We start from the raw sequence: 8266 nt of genomic DNA on the forward strand, positions 1-8266 counted from the left end.
TAGTGATGGAGAGAGTCCACACTTTTGGCCTCTAATTCTGAAGCCAATGCGCCTGCCTGTGATATCCCCACCCATGTCAACTGTCCCCTTGGAAAATCAGCTGGTTTCAAATAACTCTTCAGGTGATCCAGACGGTTCTGGATCCAACAGGATCTGCAGAGGCACGCCGAGAGGCCCAGAGCCTTGGCCGCCCCTGTGGGAGCTGGCCTCTGGGAAGACCCGCTCCACCTTCTCCTTCTGCCCGACGACTCCAGACCCTCCCAGGCATCTAGAGTCCAAGGGTAGCTCTTGTTGACTTGGTTCTAGTAAGAGATCAGTTTCCTGAAAAAAAAAAAAAAAAAAAAAAAGTCATTATCCAAAGTGAACATTTTCAGAAGCCTCACAAGTGGGGCTCACCTCCATGACTTCCCCAGCACTGCACACCCTCTGCATGGCCGCTGGGCCACCCTGATCCCTCCTGCGGCCACAGATGGCGGCACCAAGGGAGTCCCCTCTTGAGGAGTCTCAGCCCAAGTGCAAGTGCAGAAATGGGAAAAGTGCCTTGACAGAGAGGAGGAGGAAACAGCCACCAGCAGGCACCCAAGAGTCTACTCCCAGTGCCCTGGAACCCCGGACCCCAGGCCTGCTTCTTTTCCATCCTTGCCCTGTAGAGGACTCAAGGTGGCCTCCAAAGTCTTCTCGTTGCTCCGTTAAAGCTCAAGGAAACATAGTGGAAAGGGAACAGGTTTGGTTTGACGTCTGTGTCAGTCTCCCAGGGAGGCCATAATTCACAAAGCACCACAGACCATGTGCCTTACACAGCTGAAATATACTTGCTCACAGTTCCGGAGGCTGCAAGGCCCAGATCGCGGTGTCAGCAGAACTGCTTCCTTCTAAGACTGTGAGGGAGGATCTGTCCCTGGCCTCTCCCGGCTTCTCCTAACTCGCTGGTCATCTTTGCCCTTCCTTGGCTTGTAGAAGCACCACACTGACCTCTGCCTCCATCTTCAGGTGGCATCTGCCCTGGGTGTGGGTCTGTCTCCAAATTTCCCCTTTTGATAAGGACCTGTCCTATTAGACGAGGGCCACCCCATTCCAGCATGACTTTATCGTAACTGATTACCTCTGCAACTACCTTACTTCTAAGTAAAGTGACATTCCAAGGTCCTGGGAGGAAGGACCGTGACATATAAATCTGGGGGGAGGAGCACGGTTCAACCCATAATAATGTGGACAGAAGTCCAGCCTGCAACTCAGCCACTTTCCTACCTTGGATACAAACTGCAATTGCATCTGTCCACACCACGCTTCCTTCACTGCGAAATGGGAAGGTGGCAGCTACCTGTCATGATTGTCATAAACAACCCAGGAGACACAGAAGCGCCTCTCACGTGTGCCATGTGCCTGAGGCTTACCATGTGCTCAGAACGGCGTGGATGGCACTGTTCTCATTATCAGGCAGCTCTGCCAGTCTCTTCCAGCCTGAGAGAGGGCATCTCCCAGCCCCAGGTATAAACATCCTTTTTCCACACTCCCTGTCAGCATCAGTGACCTTCAGAAAATCCTTAAGAGGCAAGCAGTGTTGAAGTGCTGAGAATCGAAGAGTACAATCAACTGCCCCAATGCAGCCCGGGGCCAGAGCCGGCTTTTCTATTTGCCACTTTCCCAGTGGTGCTGGCTGGCCTCCACGTGCTTTAAAGGAAGAAGTTATCTGCAAGGAGCTCTGGGTTGGGCTGCACACGCTGAAAATGTATTTATTTGATTTATTTTTACATCCACTCTTGTTCCAGAAAGGATTTGAGGGCCCATGTGGTGAATAAAATCCATTTCAACTTAATGGCTCTATGCTTCACACTTAGTGGGAGGGGGCTGAACAATTAGAAAATAGAAATAATCCCAAACTCCCATTTGATCCCAAAGGTGGCATCTTCCACATTGTTAAAGGCACTTTGCTTTTAAGCTACAAAGCTCAGCGTGTTGAAGTGATGAGGACGATGATGATGACAATGATGGTGATGACAGAGGTGATGGCTAACACATGAAAGCTTGTCCTCTGATGGACCAGGTACTGTTCAAAGGAAGGAAAGTAAAAGAGGGGGACAAGGGGAAGAGGGAGGGGAGAAAATGGAACAAAGGGTTGGAGACCGTGTTAGAGACCCACAGTGTGGCCAAAGCAGTGTGCTTCTTATCCTCTAACCAAATCAAATCCCAGGAGAAAGCTTACTCATTCTTTCAAAATTGTGACTTATTTCAGAGAACAGTCTGTGGTCATAGGTGGATCATGTTAGCCATTCACCTCCAGAAAGCCAAATCTGGACCTGGTTCTCACCACAAGGTTCTGATGACCTCTCCATTTGGCCCCTGGGAAGCCTTTGCCATATGAAATGCTGTCACCTCTGCAGCGGGCAGGTAGGCGGGTGCTGCTCCAGGGCCAGCCCCAAGAATGGCTTGGCCAGCTTAGGGTGTGAGACGGCATCTGGCAAACTGTACCGGCAAGGCCAGAGGGCATGCAGCTGCTTCCTCAATGCCTTGCCTCCATCACACCTGCAGTGCCCCTTCCACATCAGCCACGTGTGGCCTCCCACACGGCCACAAATGCTACATCTGCAACTAGTCACACTTAAGCCCTCCGGCGATGCAGCAGAAAAAGGGAGAAAAGTGGATGCTAAGCTGCTATTTGGTAAAGAGTGAATCCGACTGCACTTACTGCATGGGGCTGGGGAGGGGCTCTGATAAGGTGCCTGTGTCACCCAGTGGGCACTTGTCCATAGCCACAAGGATGTCCTAGCAGGGTGATCACACGGTGCTCTGTTGAGCAGGTTCCAGGGTGACAACTCCTTTGGTTTGCTCATACATCGGTAGCCACTGCTCCTAGCAAGGCCTCCCAGCCCCCCTTCCCATCCAGCACACACTGCTGGCACCCCCATTCAGCCCCCGGCACTGCCCCTGAATTTCTGTCATAGCGAGCTAGCTTTCCATTGGCAACGCTGGTGCCTGTCCCTGCCAGCAGCCCCAAGTCAGCACCATGCCCGGCTGTTCATTATTAAATTGAAAAAAGGAGGAGGGTCCTGTCTTGATTCCCTTCCAACAAAGAGGCTCCTTGGTGACTATGCAAATGTGCCCACCTTCTCCTGGAACTTGCTGTGCACACCAGCTTTGACATTTCAGAGGGTCCTATGTCCCTTCCCCCAGGGGCCTGGCTAGCATTCTGTGTCACTGAGGACTTAGCAGGAGCCACAGAGAAAGGTCAGGAGCACCTGCTCCTGGCACACATCCTGCCGAGACGGCCCACGAACTAGCCAGCGGCATTTCTTCAGAAGCAATCTCAGGTCTTCGTGGCAGTCACAGCCCCACGCACCACATCCCAAGTGTGCATTCACATGTGATTCTCATCTCATTCCACGTCTCATCTAATTCTCACCCAAAGACTGAGTCCTCCTTGCCGTCTGGGGACACCGAGGCACAGTGAATCCAAATGACTTTTTTTCTCATCCATGGAGAAGGTGAGGTTGAAACCAGATCCAGGACACTGCAGAGACCCCTCTCGTCCCTTTGACCTTTCCAGAAAAGGATCTGCAAGAGACAAAGTAGTTTCTGAAAGGCCTCCAGGCAAGGGAGGGGTTTCTGGTAATACTCACGACTCAAAGTTGGTTTGGAACAAAGCCCTCCGGGTGCCATGGCACTGGGGCAGCAAAGGGGGGCAGAAAATGATGGGAGGGGAGCTGCCTCCCAAAGGGCTGCAAACTGGGGTGAATTGAGGCTACTTAATACATTCCATCCATCAGAGTAATGCCTTGTAATGAAGATTCCTGGAAATGAGGTAGTACCGGGGCGCTCCGTGGAAGATCTGCCTTCAAACGGCTCAGGTCAGCCTTAGGCTCAAGCACGGCTCTAATTGACGGCTCCCCTTGGGTCTGAAAGAAAAGATGTAATCAGACCACACAAAGCACGTCCTGTCCAATTACAAGGATCCGCATGGATGGGCTGACCTGTGACCTATAAAACAAAATTAAGATTTCCAAACATCACCAGGAGGTAGGGGGGGAGGGATGGCTGGTCCGTGCTCCAGCCTTCCAACTCCCCAGAGTGGAGACAGAACAAAATCGTAGCCCTGGAAAGAAATGTGGTGGACTTTGATCAGCCATTGTGCCACCTTTCAGTTGGAGTCTTTCTGGGCGGTGGGAGGGTCCGGGGGCTAACGCTCAGTTTCTTGCACTGGATGTCCAGACGCATTATCACAAAAGAGCATTTCTTTGCAGTTGAGCCTGGAGTGCCAGGTCGCCAGTTATCTAAACAAGCCAGAATCTCCAACAGCCACAGGACATGTTAATTACGTTTGGGGGCCGTGTGGGGATGCACGTGGTGTCATGGTGGAAAACACCCCCATACTCACGCCTTATGGGACCTGCACTCTGGAGCATGAGGCCGACTGCCCGGGTTCTGGGGTGAGAACCTATTAACAGCAATTGAGGAATGTTTATCCATTCTTCTGTCTCCCGATTCGGGAGCTGCGTTTCATCTTCCAGGGAAGAACTAGGCGGGCACGTTGCACTTAGCTTATTCAACTACCAGGGACCTCCAGTGGTCTGGAGGTTGAGGAAGAGTCATGGGTCCTCAAAGTCTTTGCAGAAATAGGCCTTTGCCTCCGCACTGCCGAGCCAGGAGAACCTGCAGTGAGCAACTAGCTCTTCTTTCCTTCTCTTTTAAAATCAACACCCGTCCCCAGATTTGCTTTTGGCAAACATTGCTTAACTGCTGCTGTTTTCCCTGAAGTCACTGAAGAGAGAGTTAGATAATGAGCTGGCATGCTCTTTTGAAATGTTTACTGTGTTCCTTAAAGCAAGGGACATGCTGGTTCCTAAACTAATTTGGGGTTGCTAGATCTTTTCTACTCTTTTTGGAGATCTCCGAAGTAAACACATGGATTTAAGTATAATTATCCAAGAGTCAAATAAACAGTCACGGGGCTTTCTAAAGGATGAACCTTTGCAGATATGTCGATAGAAATTCTTTTCTCAATTCTCCCAACAGAAAGGAGAGAGAATGCATGAGTATTAAGATAATGCACCGTAGCACACCCCAAAGATTTGAGGATAAAAGATCAGGTTGTCTTATTTTCAGTTCAAGGAAACTAAAAATCATGACAGGACCTCAATGGCCATGGCATATGGGATAGACCCAAATAGTCACAGAAAACTTCTTCAGTGCACACTGTTCTTTGTAACGGACTTCACATTTGAAAAATTTCTGAGTTTCAACCTGGCAGGTTGTGCAGTCTTGTTAAAAAAAAAAATTAAAGCTCAAGGCATCCAGTCATGTGTAATTTCAGTGAGAACTGTAATAAATGCATCCACGTAAGCCCTAAATTCCCACTGTCGAAATGAAGATCTGGGGTTAGCATGACATTTATGTAAATCCCACTTGGTATTTTGGTTGCGTGTTTTTCCAAAGGAGTTCAAAGGCATTTATAGACATTCTGATTAGTGCTTGTGATATCCTGGTGGGGTGGCAAATTCTATTAGCTCAGTTTTACATTTGGGAATAGAAAATCTTAAAGCAGCCAAATGGTTTGGCAAAAACCATATGGCATGTCACTGATAGTGCTTTGAGAAGAAAACAGGTTTTCCCAGCATCTCTCCCTGCTTCAGTCCTCTGTCCAATTTGCTTGTAGGATTTTTTTTTAAATGTTAGATAATGTCATGGTGATTCTTAGAGTCTATGTAAAATCTCATCTACATTTGCAGCCTGCTGGGCCAATGTCCACCTGTGTAGGACAGAGTAACCTTGAACCCCTCCCCTCCATTTGTTGGGAAGGACAGACCTCTCTGAATTGCTCCAGCCAGCTGGAAAGCTGAGCCCCCAAGCAAATCATGTCAAGAAGAGAAGATAGGAACCCAGAGAGTAATTCCCCAAGCCCCTTTTCTTCTGCAGAATGTTTGCAGGCTCCCCGAGCGTGAGGCATAATGACTTCCTCCACTCCCAGAGTCCAAACAAGAAGTGGAGAAGGAAGAACAAGAAGAAAGACGTGGGCTTGTTGTCTAGGGCAGATGGTGTATCAGGAACAGATGTCAGGGATGAAGAAGACACTCCTTAGCTCCTCGCTAGTTGCCATCATCTCTTCGAGAAGTACCTCAGACTGCAGGGAACAGAGTGAGCAGTAGCCAGGGGAAGAGGTGAGCGGGCTGGGACTGCTGCTCAGGGGAGGAGGGTCCTATGCTCCCAGGCCACATGATTCTGTCCCAAGGCATTTCAAGACCTTGAAGACAAAATTGCTCTACTCAGCCAGTAGTAACATTTGAGGAGTTGCTGTGGCTGGAGGAAGGTGCCAAAATATTGCCGCCATGAGGCAACGTGGCGCCCAGAAGTGCCCTTCCCTGCAGGCTGGCTCCATGAACTGCTCTCCTTTCCCCCGGTTACCCCCACAGTGTCTGTCTGCCTTTTCTTTCCTCATTCTGCCCTTTCTGCCTGGGGACCTTTACATGCTATGCCATCTGCCAGAAACACCCTTCCCCACCTTGTGTGCACCTGCCTGTATCCTCCGAGTGTTCAAACATGACTTCCTCAAGGAAGCCTTCTTTCCCGAGCCTCAATCTGGGGTCAAACCCACTCATTCCAGGCTTTGCAGCCTCTCCTGCGGGTCGCTGGTGGCAAATGAGATGAAATCGTTGGTTGTTATTTAGTTGCGAGTTGGACGTCTCTACCAGTGGCAGATAAACCCCATTGAGGCAGCAGGCTGCGCTTTGTCTTAATCATTGCTGTCTGCCCAGCATCCATCTATATTTAACAAATTAATAAAATAAATAGCTCATCAGTCTGGTTTGAAGAAACAACCACACGAGCAGTGTGGAGGAAGGTGCTGTAGCATGAACTTACCGGTTTATCTGCCACAGCCATGAAAACATTTAACATCAAGTCATATGATTTTTGCTTCCTTTTCTCCATGGCCTGAATTCCCCATTCTAGGACCTCAGTCTTCTGACCTCCACTAGCTGGCCTCTGCTCCTAGAAGAAAAGGGAATGTCGAGGCTCACCTCACATTTTCTGAATAGGAATGATCTGCTTCCTCTTAGTGTCATTCCTGGAGACCAAGAAGGGTCCTTTCTCTAAAGGGCTAGTTCTTTTTCTGCTGGGAAATAGTGAATTTGTGGAGATGTTTTAATATTTATTTTTAAAGGTAAATTTTTTTCCGTGGATTTTTGTAGGCTTTCCTTGTTGGGAAGAAATCAGTTCAGATTTATTGTATTTTAGCCATGCTTCAAAATACACAGGAGATTAAAAATCTAAACTCCTGACAATTGTATTTTATAAAATTAGGACTGCTTATTTAATTATGAAGAAAGCCTCCATCATCATTAATGTCATTGTTTATAAGCTTTTGGGTTTTTTTTTCCTCTCAAACACAGTTCCATGTTTCCCAATGGGAACATCTTTAAAATATCATTAGAAACAAAGGTGTCAGCCACTCTTCACAGCTTCTACAGCTGCTTTTATTAAATATCCAGGGGCCTGTTTTAAAAGCAGAGAAATTCTCCAAGGAAGAAATGGCTTGGATATCTGTCATTGCTACTAGAACATAACAACCAATCTTCATAAGCAGCAAAAATAATTCCAAGAGAAGTAAGCAACAGGTAAATCGGGTCTTAAAAAGAGAGAGAATGAGAGGAAAGGTAGGAGGCAGGGGAAGGATGGAAGACGGAGGCTGGAAAGGAGCTGCAGAGCGGTACAGGGGTCGCTGAGAGGTGATTCCACGGCCCAGGGTCTGGGGAGTCTCAGGTGGGCTAATGTGTCATGGAGCTGGTGCTTCTTCTTCTTCTTCTTTTTTTGAGACAGAGTGCCACTGTGTTGCCCAGGATGGAGTGCAATGGTGCGACCTCAGCTCACTGCAACCTCCACCTCCTGGGTACCAGGGATTCTCTGGCCTCAACCTCCCCAGTAGCTGGGATTACAGGCATGCACCACCACCACGTTCAGCTAATTTTGTTGTTGTTGTTGTTGTTGTTGTTGTGTTTTTGGTAGAGATGGGGTTTCACCATGTTGGCCAGGCTGGTCTCAAACTCCTGGGCTGAAGTGATTTGCCTGCTTTGGCCTCCCAAAGTGGTAGGATAATAGGCGTGAGCCACTGCACCCAGCCACAGAGCTTCTTCTTAATTATAGAAATTGTCCAGAAACTTTGAAACCAATGGGAATGGGGAGTTGGTGGACAGGTAACACGTTTTGCCATTGATACTATTGACTTAAAATCATGAGATCTATACATTTAGAAAAGAGGAGTTTTATTTTTTATAAA

At 48.5% G+C, this 8266-nt stretch overlaps 1 long non-coding RNA gene across 1 annotated transcript; it reads right to left on the reverse strand.

The window, feature by feature from the left end:
* Positions 1-1880: 1880 nt before the first annotated feature.
* LOC104654444 lies at positions 1881-3893 on the reverse strand. Its single transcript, XR_746834.2, has 3 exons — positions 3807-3893; positions 3401-3552; positions 1881-2047 (listed from the first exon to the last, which is right to left on the reverse strand). It is a non-coding gene; the product is annotated as an uncharacterized LOC104654444 (long non-coding RNA).
* Between the last annotated feature and the right edge of the window lie 4373 nt (positions 3894-8266).

Source organism: Rhinopithecus roxellana, chromosome 5 (genome assembly GCF_007565055.1).
Source record: "Rhinopithecus roxellana isolate Shanxi Qingling chromosome 5, ASM756505v1, whole genome shotgun sequence".
NCBI classification, from domain to species: Eukaryota; Metazoa; Chordata; class Mammalia; order Primates; family Cercopithecidae; genus Rhinopithecus; species Rhinopithecus roxellana.